This window comes from Heterocephalus glaber, unplaced genomic scaffold, assembly GCF_053883595.1.
Source record: "Heterocephalus glaber isolate CG9 unplaced genomic scaffold, H.glaber_assembly_v1.0 deba00001503, whole genome shotgun sequence".
In the NCBI taxonomy this organism is placed as follows: Eukaryota; Metazoa; Chordata; class Mammalia; order Rodentia; family Bathyergidae; genus Heterocephalus; species Heterocephalus glaber.
Window position 1 is genome coordinate 2,667,602 of NW_028258323.1, and position 14,836 is coordinate 2,682,437.

A 14,836-nucleotide genomic window follows, 5' to 3' on the forward strand; every position below is an offset into this window, starting at 1 on the left:
CAAAAATCAAACTGCTTAAATTAAATGTGCATTATGCATTAATGTGAATTTATTCTTATACAACAAATTTAAATTAAGCTAAAAATAAAAGACTGGAGCCCACTGCTTATATGCAGGTCTTCCAACAGATATTGCAGTTGAAGACAGAGGACGGCACAAGTCCTGCCTGGGAACAATTCTGGCTACTGAGCCTAGGCCCAGCTTGTTCCTCCCTTCTTTCCTTTTCTGATTTTTTTTCAGCTCCACCATAACCTCGTTTGAATTCCTACAGGTGGGTGAGAGGTGGCAGCACTTCAAGGAGGGGAGAATTAGAAAGGATATACAAGTCACAAAGCATTTAATGATTGTGGAATTTCCTTTGTGTGTGATGAAAATGTTTTGAACTATGAAGAGGCAACAGTGGGATAATATTGTGAGTGCACTAAAGGCCACTGTACTGTACAGTTTTAAAAGTTTTAAATTTACATAAAGTAGATTTTATCTCTAAGAAGGCATGAAGAGTTACAGACAAAAGTACTCTGAGATGCTGTGTTCCGAACTTAGCGCATGTGTCACATGGAAAGCTCCTGTTGAGCATACGTAGATAGATGAGCACTGCTAAGAACACACTACCACAGCCTGGGTAAGTTATAAAGAAAATAGGTTTATTTTGGCTTGCAGTTCTGGTCCAAGGTCGAGGGCCCATATCTGGTGGTGGCTTCCTTTGGCAGGAGGGTCCACATGGCAAGGGGTCCTGCCCCTTACACCTCATCTCAGCAGGGGGCCAACTTCCTGGGCAGGACCCCTGAGCTTGTGCATCCGTGCCCTGGAGTCCGATGGTGATGAATGACAACACCAAGCATGAGGTGGACAGCAGGGCCCTCCTGTGTGCCAGGGTCTCTGCGAAGAGGAGGAGGCCGGACATGGCCTTCAAGCAGTAGTGGCTGCCCACCTGGCAGCCCATCCTCATGGCAGGCGGGCACTGTGCTGCCAACATTGTTCATCATCATCCCAATTGGCATCGGCATCTTTCTCACCTCCAACAACATCTGGGAGATCGAGTTTGATTATACTGGAGCCTTCCACTCCCTGCAACAATTGTTTGTTCCCTGTTGTGACATCTGAAGTTGCACCATTAACTTACCACTGGAAAAGGCATTTGAGGGCAATGTGTTTATGTATTATGACCTGTCTAATTTTTACCAAAATCATCGTCCTTATGTAAAATCTCGAGATTGAAATCACCTCAATGGAGATTCAAGTGCTTTGCTTAATCCCAGTAAGGAATGTGTCTTATTGAAGAAATGAAGATCTACCAATTGCTCCTTGTGAAGCTATTCCCAACAGAATGTTTAATGATACATTGGAATTGTTTCTGGTCTCCAATGAATCTGATCTTATACCTACATCTATCCTTTTGAAAAACAAAGGTATTGCTTGTGGACAGTTAAATGTGAAATTCAGAAACCCTCCTGGAGAAAGAACTCTGGAAGGAAGATTTAAAGGAACTACAAAGCCAGTAAAGTAGCTTAAACCAGTGTACATGCTGGATTCTGAAGACCATAATAATGGCTTCATAAATGAGGATTTTATTGTTTGGATGCACATTGGAGCACTGCCCGCTTTTCTAATGTTGTATCGTCTTATAGAACAGAAAAACAATCCTCTGCCTCCACTGTAAACTAGAGGTCAAAGCTCAGAGGAGCCTGTTTCTGTTCTTTTGGTATTTAACATTCAGAAATGTACTTCAAAAACAAAACAAAACAAAAAAACATAAAAGGGGCTGTGGATTTAGCTCAGTGGTGCCGCTGCCTGTCTCACAAGCACAAGGTCCTGAGTTCAATCCCCGGTACCAAAAAAACAAAACAAAACAGAAATTTACTTCAGCAATGGAAATACTCAAGCTATCCTTATTTGGCAGGTAAGTGTTTTGACTTAAGTGCTAACTTATATTTCAGAAATCTTTGAAACTTTAATTTCCTCTGTATTTCCTTAAATTTTGCGTTGACCTATAAGGTCAAGTATGGATGTGTATATACATTCTCTTCAGTAAATTTACCAATTGTTTTGACTGGTTTTCCAAGACATGCTTTAAGAAAATGTTCCATAAATATCCTATTTCTGGGCATTTTGGAATATGTACATAATTAACTATAATGTATACAGTTGAAGTTATTTGTTAACTAGTATTATTTTAATATTCCTTATTGAATAAATGCTGTAATTTTTTGCTATGGAACTTATTCTTGAAGTAAATGTAAACTTATTTTTCCACATACATGAAAATGTATGTATTTAATAGAGGTGATTTAATTGCATCTTTTAAAACTCATGTTTATATAAAAGAATGCTTATTAAGAGTTTATAATAATTTCATTCAGTTATATTTGAAATCAGAAGGTCTGAGTAATATATCGATTCTGATTAATGTATATATATTTTTAAGAGATAAAACAATGTAATGGTTAATAATAGAAATGTGGCTCACTTATTGAGCTTTGTGTAACATATGAAACTTAGCTAAAAGAAGCTGTAATTCATAGTGACTTTTAACTCATAAAAATTTTACTTGTATGAGTTACTTGGTATACAATTCTCCTAAAATTTCTGAGTACAGAGAGTATTCTTTATCTAGATATCGTTTCTGTTTGGGCAATCCTTTGGAATGCTGTTTATCTGAAAGTTGTCCTTCTTACACATGGTATTTGTTTTCTGGGTACATCATGGGCGATGGATATTTCTTCATTCTTTCCAGATTGAGTCTGTGCTGTTTAAGGGGGTCCGCTATTCTGCACCCATCTGTCTCTGTCTCTGTGTCTCTCTCTCTCTCTCTCTCTCTGTGTCCACCCTTTATTGTTTTAAACTGGGGAACCAAGTTAAAAGAAAAGGTGAAGAGATCTTCTAACATTTTCACATTGCCGGAAAAGACAGAATCTTAAAATATAATTGGAGTTTCATCAATTTTACAAGTGTATTGATAGCTTAAGGCCCTCCCTCTCTCCTGTCATTTGAACTCTAAGGGATTTCTCTTCCTTACTATGAAGAAAATTCACATGGGATATTCATATGGTCCCTGTGAATCATGGAGGAGGAAAAACATTTCTTTCTTACAGGCTTTATGCTTACATTTTGAAAATATTGCTGTCATATTCAAATTTCAAAGAATTCTATTGCATTTTAAAGCAACAAGGTTAAGTAGAAGACTTGGAAAATGCAGTAATTTGTAGAAAGTATTTTGAAATAAAAAGTTTTCCAATTGAAGAAATTATTCAGTAAATAAAGGCTAAGAAATTTCATTGAAATCTTAAAATGATTTAGAAATAAATGGGAAAATAGTAACTGTACTACCTAATAGAGAACCATTCAGCCTAAAGAAGAGTCAAGTGAATATAGTTTATTGGATAGTGACAGTTTATTTGTAACTGTGATTATATTTTAAAAATAGCATTCTGTTTGCATATTCTGGATTTATAAAAGTGAACAAAATTTTTAAAAAGACATAGCAAGGAACCAGAAGCGTGTGTGTGCGTATCTTCTGGTCTCTTCCCCTCTTCCTATCAAGCCACCACTATGCAATTATGAGGACTTCAGCCTGATGATTATTTAATCCTACTTACCTCCTGAAGGCTCCCCTCTAAACACTGTAGTTAAAGTTTCCACCCTTTTACCTCACCTTGAGGAATAAATTCCAACATAGTTTTGGGAGGAGACAAATCATATTCAATCCATAACAGCATGAAATCATTAATTTTAATTTTCTTCCTAGTTTTCATTTGAAATACAGTTCTTAAATCTTCCATAGATAGTTTATCTCCAGTGACCAAAGTACACATAGTCATCTCTGATAGGCTATGTAGGTTGGTGGTAGATTTTCAATATTATAGGTTATTGGGTCCTATATTCCTCCTGGGATATAAATTTCTTACTAATCTTTTTCATTGAAAAGCCACAGCTTAGCATAATTGCCCTAAATCCACATCATTTGGACCTGACATAGTGTTTACACTGATGCTCTTATTTAGTTAACAACGACCTTTGAAACATCTAACGCATCAATAAAGGCAGAGCTATCACCCTCTGGCTTAAAATGGACCCATTTGTGGATCTGAATTATTATTTCCCACAATTTCATTCATCTGATTCAAAACTTTACTGTCTGAAAAATGATACCATATCTTAACTATGACTTTTAGGAGATACTGTTTGCCAAGGAGGAGGAATCCTGCAATAGCAATACACCGACATCCAGAAACAATGTTGCTTCCAAGCCCACAACTCAGTGCCTGGCCTCCTAAATGAATGTCTGCCCTAGTAGGGACCAAAGTGTCCAGAGTGCTGAGTTAACCAATTAACATTATCTGATGGAATTTGCAATCAGAAATCATTGCTGAGCACTCTCATCCACTAAATTTCCTCGTAGCAACATCTTTACATTAAGGTCCTTGCCTTGGTCTCTTTCACTTCATCGCTGGTTTCGGAGGCATCAGCATTATCAACACTCTTTTGCCTTCGATCCAGTCTCCCCTTCCTGCTGCCTATGCGCTGAGGGCTGCTACCCTGGTAAGCTCTTGAAACACCTGGTTCTTCCAGTTCAAGAAGAATGCACCGGCACTCCTGATCATCAGTGGAGCTGAAAGACCCACAAGAGTAAGCAGACTTCAGAGGTGTGTATAACTGTGTGATAGAGAAAGTGTTCATATCCATAGCCCGCTAATGCTTGCTTAAAATGACCATGTTCCTATAACATTAAGGAATAAATTTCCTCAGTGGCTCTAGATATTTATGCTCAGAAGTGACATTTCCATCTATATTGGCTCTTCAGTTATTTTATTTTAGATCAGAGAGGATGTAATTATTTAAAATTCTTTTTTACCCACTAGATTCAAGCTCAGTGTCATTGGCTGACCATTGTTAAATGAATAGCTAGTCCAACTGGACAATTGCCTCCTGTAACAGTTCTTTCAGCACAACTCACCCCTGGATAGTGTTTCTTCTCAAGTCCTAATTACCGTAGAATAAACCCTTCTAATCCTGCATAAACACTGGAGTTGGTATGATGATAATTCCTAGTGCCCCCTGCCCCCACTGTCTCCGACTCAGATGATTTACCTGGGAAATTCCTTGGTACATATAAATTTCCTGCAGTAACTCTTTCAGCAAGAAAAAGTAGCTTGTGTAAACTAATTAAGGGGAAATCTAGAGCAAATAGAAAATTGAAATGCCATTTATTGACCTAATATCTCCAATGATGTTCCTGGATTTTCTTGCCATTTTTATTCCTTTGAGCTTCCTGATACAGTTTTGATCCTAATCATTAGTTTAAATTCTTTCTTCCCATACTTTTAACAGCCATGTCTCCATTTGTTTTCATAACATTTACTCTATATCTGGCTAATCCAACATCCAATATTTTACTATCTGGTTTCTCTAGTTCTATGCCTGGGTTTCTGAGTGCTTCTGGAAAAAGTAACAGAGTAGCCCAGATTGATGCCATTAGAACTCACAAGTCTCTCTTAGGAAGATTTCCAGTGTTGGGACTGAAGTTAGGATCTTGACCATAAAAAAAAAGTACATCTAAAATGAAATAAAAGAAGAGCAGAAACAAAGCAAGAAGCTTGGTGGGGGACAAGAATAGTACAGGCAAGAGCAAAGGTGTCATGTGGAGAGAACAAGAGGCTGCCTCTGACATTCTAGTTTCCTTGTATCTCTCTAGTTTCTTTTCTTTTGCTTTCCTTTTCATTTTACACAGCTTAAGAGGGTTTGGTTTCCATATCCATTAAACTGACCATACCCAAGGTCACTCTTCCTGTACAACATGGTTCCCACTGGCCACCTTTTCTCAACTAACTCAAGCATTTGCCTTGAGAGGTAACTTTTTAAATATGTATTTATATATGTATTTCTTTACTAGATTATAAATTTCAGATGGTATCTTTCATTTCTTTTATATCCCTGGAGCCTAGAACTCTGAGCATATTCCTAGTAGATGCTCTTTAGATAAATAAATGACTCACTCTTTACTAGATAACAAGAAGCTCTGGAGTCTTTGGGCACTCAGAAAGAATAAGCAATGAGCAACTGGGGAGCCTAGATGAGAGAAATACTGGTGGTGTCTGCTCTTTAAGGAAGACCAGACCTAGGCCCACTGACTGGAGGCAGGAGGGGTGTTTGCTCTCCAGCACTCCAAAGCCCTCCTGCAATCTCTCCTCCTGACCGCTCACTGACATTCAGAGGGCACCAAAATAAATCCAAGTAAAAATGTCTAATTATATTTGCATTTTAAAGACAGAGGGAAATATATTTTCAGAGTCAAACATTGTTTTACCAGTAACTTTACTACCTCCAATCCAAATGGCATCACATTAACTTATTTTGTTTTTGTTTGTTTTGCTTATTTCAGGACCTGTGGTTACTCTTTAGAATAGCTCCAGGGTAGAAATATGTGAATCCCCAGAGAAATTCAAACAAGTACCACAGGCTTCACATTCAGAGGTGGCAAATATAAAAGGTGACTTCAATTTCACCAACCTAGGAAAATAATATTTGGGGAACAAAATAAGAGGAGAGAAGCCTTGACAGGCTTGCAAGAGCCTAACAGTGGCCCAACCCTCTGCTCTTCAAAGTTTTGGCATCTGAAGAGAAACATCATGAGGCCACACCTTCGTGTGGCTACATATATGGCTTTAAGACCCTAAGCTACTCATTTACAGGTTTCTGCTTAAATTCACAACCACATTTTAAGCACAAAACTTTGTGGTTTATGAGTTAACAAGATGTCACCAAAGAAAATATTGCTCCTTAGGGTGTTCCTGCTGAGATCTTTGGAAATGTCAGATTGCAGCAGTCCCTGCACCCCACACCCCACAAAGTGAGCCTTCAGGTTTGAAAAGCACTGGTTTGCTAATGGCCGGTTACAGGCTGTGCTGTTCCACAAACAGTCTTGTTCGGTCTCTATGGGCTGTGAATGATACGCCTCAAGGAACGCTGGCTGATAGTTTTTCATCTTCCCCCCTAATTTTCTCACTAGAATGTTTAATTAGTGAAAAGGCAAAGTATTTATAGATATAATAAAACAGTAGAAGAAAAATGTTTTAAATATATGGATGACATGTTATATTTATACATATATATATATATACATACACAGAAATAAATATATATACACACCCACATATATTTGAAGGAGACTTTCAATTCTCACACTTGCCAGCGAACTGTGCAGTTGCATTTTCCTAGGGCAGGATGAAAGTAAAGTGACACATGCCAGCGTATACTTGGAGATGTTCTAAAATAAAAGGAATATATGTATGTAAAATTATAAAAGGAGTATTTCATGCTACATTTGAATGACTTAACGTCTAAGAAGTAAAATTTATTGAAGGCCTGCAGTGGCCAAAGTAGATCATATATCTCTATGCGCTTTCATTTCTTGTTAGGACCTTGACATAGGCATCATCAACACTATCTTACAAATGTGGAAACTGAGGTTTAAGGAAGCTAAAATAAATCTTAATTCTAACAAAAGGCAATGAATAGTTAGGCTAACAATTCAAATTTTTCTTTCAGCATAATTTCAAGGTGATGATGCAATGAAAAGTAGTAATGTAATGTTTTGTATCACAAGACTAATGCTCTCCAGTCCATTTTAATTGCCAAAATCCTTAATAAAATTTCCCAACTGGAAGTCAGAAGAGGCTAGAAAGAAAAGTGGTGAACTCAGTGGAACAAAAGGAAAGGTAGTCAACTCTAAAGGACTATTGACCTGTAAACATTAACTATGACAATATGTAGGGAAATTATTTTATAGATCCACTCAATAAATTGTGTTGTAGATAAAAATAGTTTAATACAAAAGTTATTTGAATTTGAGAATAGTATTGCATATTTTTACATTTAATGCAAGATTCCAATTAGGTGCTATCACTAAGAATTGGCCACCTAAATAAAGGAAAATGTAAGTTCTTAGTGTAACTAAGCTATTTTTCATGGTTGAGCTTAGAATGCTTTGTACAGTTCTCATGCCGTCAGATGTTAAAATAAGAAGCAAGGTCTCCATACTCACACAAATTTTCATCAAACATATTCTCTAAGACCAAGCTGCAGTTCCAGCAGTGATTTTCAGACCTTATGTAAGTATAAAGGAAGTTATCCTAGTTCAAAATTCATTTAACATGCAAAAATCAATTGACTTAAAGTAATTGAGGAGCTTTCTACTAGCCTGAAATAGGAAGTGATTAATATACAATGGAATGTCATGCCAAGAGGCAAAGAATCTAATAGAATGCTGCTAATGCCTTCTAAGTGATGAATGTGCTCATTTAAAGTCAGGATCTCCAGGTCTGCGCAAGCCCTGCCTGAGGTCACAAGTCTCGAAGAACACGCCAAATCAGCCCGCTGCAGACAGGCAGGTCTGCGCACTCCCTATGGAGGTCGAGAGTCCCACGGAAGACACTGAATCAACCCGCTGAAGACAGGCAGGTTTGCGCAACAATCCACTGGACCACCCGCCCCCCACTCCTCTGTACAGCCACCTGGTTACACACTACAAAGACGCAGAGGACACCGGACCCCCAGGCCACTGTATTGAGTCCCGCCGCTCCTGGCCCAGAGGTAGGGGCTTCTGAGCCAGCATCCCACTGCTCCTGGTCCAGAGGAAGGGGCTTCCTGGCCACCATCCCTCCCGCTGCTCCCAGCCAACAGGAAAGGGCCTTTGGGCCACCATCCCTACCACTGCTCCTGGCCCCTGTCCCACCTCTCCCAGCTCAGAGGAAGTTATCCATGCAGGCGCCAACAGCACCCCGCCTCCAGTCAAAATGAGAAAACACGTAAATAAGTCTCAAAACCAGACTTCCAGATCACCTACAGCAACCCCAAAGGAAAATGAGATGGAACACTCTGATACTCAACCACCTGGACCCACTGAACTGGTGACAAAAGGAAAAAATGAAATCAGAAATAATTTCTCAGATAACAGGAGAAATTGTGCTCCTAGTGCAAGACATGATTAATAAATCTAGAGAGGAGCTGAGGAACATGATGGAATCCCAACATAGGAAACAAATGGAATCCATAAAACAAACAAATAGATTTCCAGGACATGAAAAACTCCATTGAAAGTCTCCACAGCAGAATGAGCCAATGTGAGGACAGAATTTCAGATATAGAAGATAAGATTGCAATTAATGACCAGGAAAAGAAAAATTGCTTCAAAATTATAAGGGAACATGAGAAATCAATCCAGCAGCTGCTAGACCATGCAAAGAAGAATAGCATAAGACTGATTGGAGTCAATGAAGAAACAGGAGAGAGTGTAGATGGCATAAAAAAACTCTTCACAGAAATAATGGCAGAAAACTTCCAAAGCAGGGGAAAAGAGCTTGACATACAGGTAAATGAGGCATATAGGACTCCAAATAGCCTTGATCAAAAAAATCAACTCATAGGCATATGATTCTTAAGATTCCAGAAACTCAACAGAAGAACAAAGTTCTACAAGCAGTGAGAGAAAAGAAACAAATCACATACAAAGGAAAGCCCATCAGAATCACAGCACACTTCTCAACACAAACCATCAAGGCAAGAAGAGCTTGGAGAGACATATTCCAAGCCCTAAAAGAAAACAGCCTCCAACCCAGATTGATGTACCCTGCAAAATTATCTTTCAAAATTGATGGAGAAATAAGATACTTTCATGACAAAGAGCACCTTAAGAACTTCGTGAATACCAAACCAACACTCCAAAGAATTTTACACAATATCCTAGGAACAGATATTGAGGATCACAACCCCAGGAAGCAAAGCAGAATGAACCCATCTGGCATGACAAGAAATTAAATGTAAAGGGGGAGAACCCAACAAAAAGAAAGTCATGACAATGACAAGTCAATACGTTTCAGTTATAATCATCAACATTAATGGTCTCAGTTCACCAATCAAAAGAAATAGACTGGCAGAATGGGTCAAGAAGCAAAATCCAACAACATGCTGCATACAAGAAACACACTTAATTCGAAAGGAAACTCATAGACTGAAAGTTAAAAGGTGGAAAACAATACTCCATGCGACGGGAAGCCCCCCCAAAAGCAGGAGTAGCTATCCTCTTGGCAGATCAAGTAGATTTCAAACCAACACTGATTAAGAGAGATGAAGAAGGACACTACATCCTTGAAAAGGGAAGAATCCGAGGAAGAGATGACAATCATAAATATCTATGCACCAAACACTAGTGCACCCAACTATATAAAACAAATACTAACAGACATGAAAAGTCATATATGCACTAATACAATTGTAGTGGGGGACCTCAACACCCCACTGTCACAAATAGATAGATCAACTAGACAAAAAATAAGTAAGGAAATACTAGAACTCAATCGAACTCTTGAACAAATGAACTTAACAGATGTTTACAGAGTTTTCCACCCCACAAAATCAGAATACACATTCTTCTCAGCTGCACATGGGTCATTCTCAAAAATAGACCACATACTCACACATAGAACATGTTCAGGTAAGTGCAAAGGAATTGAAGTTATCCCCTGTATATTATCAGACCATAGTGTGATGAAATTGGAGATCCATAGCAAAAGAAACTCAAAAAATTTCATAAACACATGGAAATTGAACAACACACTTCTGAATAACCAATGGGCCACAGAGGAAATTGAAGAAATCAGACAGTTCTTACACTTAAATGACAATGACAATAAAACATATCGGAATCTATGGGAAACAATGAAAGCAGTCTTATGAGAGAAATTCAGAGCAGTGAATACGTATATTAGGAAAACAGAACGAGCCCAATTAAACAACCTGATGCTGAACCTCAAGCTTCTAGAAAAAGAAGAGCAAGACAACCCCAAAGTTCATGCAAGGGAAGAAATTATAAAGATCAGAGGAGAAATCAATGCAATGGAGACTAAGAGAATGATAAAAAAATCCATGAAGCCAAGAGTTGGTTCTTTGAAAGAATCAACAAAATTGACAAAACCTTAGCCACCCTTATCAGAAAAGAAAAGAAAAGGCCCAAATCCATGTAATTAGGAATGAAAAGGGTGAAATTACAACAGACCCAGCAGAAATTCAGAGGATCATCAATACCTACTTTGAGAACCTATATGCCAATAAGATGGACAGCACAAAAGAAATGGACAGATTCCTAGATACATATGAATTAGCAAAGTTGAACGAAGAACACCTAAAAATTCTGAACAACTCAATATCAACCAATGAAATTGAAAATTTCATTAAAAACTTATCAACTAAGAAAAGCCCGGGCCCTGATGGCTTCACTGCTGAATTCTACAAGACATTTAGAGAGGAATTACTGCCACTACTGTTTAAACTCTTCAATGAAATTGAAAGGGAAGCAATTCTCCCAAATTCATTCCTGGAAGCAAGCATCACCTTGATCCCCAAAGCAGAGAAAGACCCCACCGAAAAGGAGAACTATAGGCCAATCTCACTAATGAACATAGATGCAAAAATCCTCAATAAGATACTGGCAAATAGAATGCAGAAGATCATCAAGAAGATCATACACCCTGATTAAGTGGGATTCATCTCAGGGATGCAGGGATGGTTCAATATACGCAAATCAATCAATGTAATACACTATATCAATAGAGCCAAGGACAAAAACCATATGATTATCTCCCTAGATGCAGAAAAAGCATTTGACAAAATCCAACACGCACTTATGATAAAAACCCTACAAAAAATTGAAATAGATGGTCTCTACCTCAAACTGATAGAAGCCATCTATGAAAAACCAACAGCCAATGTCATACTAAATGGTCAAAAACTGAAATCCTTCACACTCAAATCAGGAACAAGACAAGGATGTCCACTATCACCACTCTTGTTCAATATAGTTCTGGAAACATTAGCCACGGCAATTAGACAAGAGAAAGAAATAAAAGGAATAAAGATAGGAAATGAAGAAGTCAAATTGTCATTATTTGCAGATGACATGATACTCTATATAGAAGACCCCAAGAACTCCACCAAAAGTCTTCTAGACTTAATAACCAAATTCAGTCAAGTAGCTGGTTACAAGGTCAACACACAAAAATCAATAGTTTTCCTCTACACGAATGACAGACTCACTGAGAGAGAAATAGGGCAAATAATTCCTTTCACAATAGCATCCAAAAAACTGAAATACCTAGGAATCAACCTAATGAAAGAAATCAAAGACCTCTTCCCTGAAAACAATGGCACTCTGAAAAGAGAGATTGAAGATGATATCAGGAAATGGACAGACATCCCCTGCTCTTGGGTAGGAAGGATTAATATAGTGAAAATGGCCATACTTCTGAAACTGCTATATAGATTCAATGCAATTCCAATTGAGATCCCAGCAGCATACTTCATGGACCTTGAGAAAACAATCCAAAAATTCATTTGGAACAAGAAGAGACCCAGAATAGCAAAAACAATTCTAGGTAACAGAGACATGGCAGGGGGTATCACAATCCCCAACCTGCAACTCTACTACAAAGCTACTGTGATAAAAACAGCATGGTACTGGCAAAGAAACAGACCTGAGGACCAGTGGAACAGATTAGAAGATGCAGAAACAATGCCAGACACACTCAGCCATCTCCTACAAAGGAGCCAAACACCCTCACTGGAGGAAAGATAGCCTCTTTAATAAATGGTGCTGGAAAAATTGGGTTTCATCTTGCCAAAGATTAAAACTAGACCTATATCTCTTGCCATGCACTAAACTAAAATCAAAATGGATTAAATATTGAAATAGAAACTCTGAACCAGTTGGAACAGAGTGAGGTAGAACTCTTGAAGACATCAGTGTAGGAAAAGATTTTATGAACAAAACCTCAGTTGCCCATGAACTAGCACAAACAATCAACAAGTGGGATCTCTTCTTATTAAAAAGCTTCTGCACAGCAAGAGAAATCACCAGCAGTGTGAAGAGACAACCCACAATGTGGGAAAAAATCTTCACCTGCTCTTCCTCAGACTAAGGTCTACTATCTTGAATCTATAAAGAACTTAAAAAAATCAGACCTCCCAAATTTAAAGACCCAATCCAAAAATGGGCATCTGAAATGAACAGACATTTCTCAGACAAAGAAGTAGAAATAGCAAATAAATACATGAAAAAATGTTCAACATCACTGGTCATTCGAGCGATGCAAATGAAAACAATGCTCAGATTCCACCTCACTCCAGAAAGAATGGTTGCTATCATGAAATCAACCAATAAGAAATGCTGGTGGGGCTGTGGGGAAAGAGGAACTCTGCTCCACTGCTGGTGGGAGTGTAGACTGGTGCAAGCACTGTGGAAATCAGTGTGGAGATACCTCAAAGAACTAGGACTGGAAGTTCCATTTGACCCCACTATTCCACTGCTGGGGATCTTCCCCAAAGAATTAAAAGAATCATACCACAGTGATATATATGCACCCATGTTCAAGCAGCACAGTTTGTGATAGCTAAAACTTGGAAACAGCCCAAATGCCCATCTACTGGAGACTGGATAAAGAAAATGTGGGGTTTTTAAAATAAAATGGAGTACTACTTAGCCATAAAAAATGAGAAATTAGAGACTTTTATAACTAAGTGGATGCACATTGAGGCAATACTCTTAAGTGAAATAAATAGGACACACATGTATAAATACTGAATATTTTCTCTGGTGTGAGAAACTGAAAGTGTAAATAAGGACTAAGATGTATAATAGATAATGTGAAATAGGAAGAAAAGGGGCAAAGGGGAAGGAAGTGGGAGGGCTAGGGGAAAGGATAGAAGGGAATGGGGATTAATATGAGAAAATGGAAAAATAGGAACAAAATCTTTGTAAATAGGAGGATGGAGGGGTTGAAGGGAGGGGTGGGCAAGGGTGAAAAATAAGAACCAAGAGAGACTATGTAAAGTTGCAAATTTCCAATGATGAATGTCATTATATTGTATACCTAAAATGTACCAATGATTAGAATGAATAATCAATAATGCAAAATAGGAAGAAAAGGTCCAAAGGGGTAGGGATAGTGGGAGGGGCAGGGGAAAGGAAAGAAGGGAAAGGAAAAATGCTGAGAAATGGAAACAATGGAAATAAAGTCTTCGTAAATAGGGAAAGGTGGAGGGAGTGAAGGGAGGGCTAGGAATGGGGAAAAAAATAAGAACAAAGATGCATTATGTAAAGGTTCAATTCCCAGTGAGAAATTTAATTGTGTTGTGTACTTAAAAATGTACCAATAAAAGAATTTAATAAAAAAAAGAAATTTGTGCAAGTTACTAATCAATTTTATAATAAGTACAATTAGCACATTGTATTGCTTATCCTTTAATGCAAGTTAACACAGAGAAAGCCCGATATAAATGGACTTAGCTACATGGACTTGTTTGAGAATAAAGTTCCTAGTGGTCCAGAACCATAAAAAAATAAAAAAAATAAAAAAATAAAGTCAGAATCTCATGAACTTATACAGTATTAGTATTTAGCAGGATTCATCTGCATGAAAATATTTTCAAAGATATATGTAAAATCTCACTTTATTAACGTCTATACCATTACAATCGATTTTGATGATAGCGAGCACTAATATTTTACCAAGATCCATGGGAAAGACATATCATTTTTATTTCAGAATAAAAACAATTTAATTGACATTGATTTGAAGATTAAGAGATAAATTCTCTATTCCAAAAATCTTTGTTCTTTAATCAAAGGGTTTAGTCCATCAAAACTATACAATCACTAAAGTATTGGGCTCATACCTATCTTTCATTATTTTTTTATTTGTTCTTATTATATTTCCCTATTTCTTTCATTGCCCTCTCCTGGATCAATCTAGTACTTTTTATGTTTCCATCTCTCTCAAACAAAATT

At 37.7% G+C, this 14,836-nt stretch overlaps 1 pseudogene; it reads left to right on the forward strand.

The window, feature by feature from the left end:
- Positions 1-815: 815 nt before the first annotated feature.
- LOC101705034 (cell cycle control protein 50A pseudogene) lies at positions 816-1,660 on the forward strand (annotated as a pseudogene).
- Positions 1,661-14,836: the final 13,176 nt, after the last annotated feature.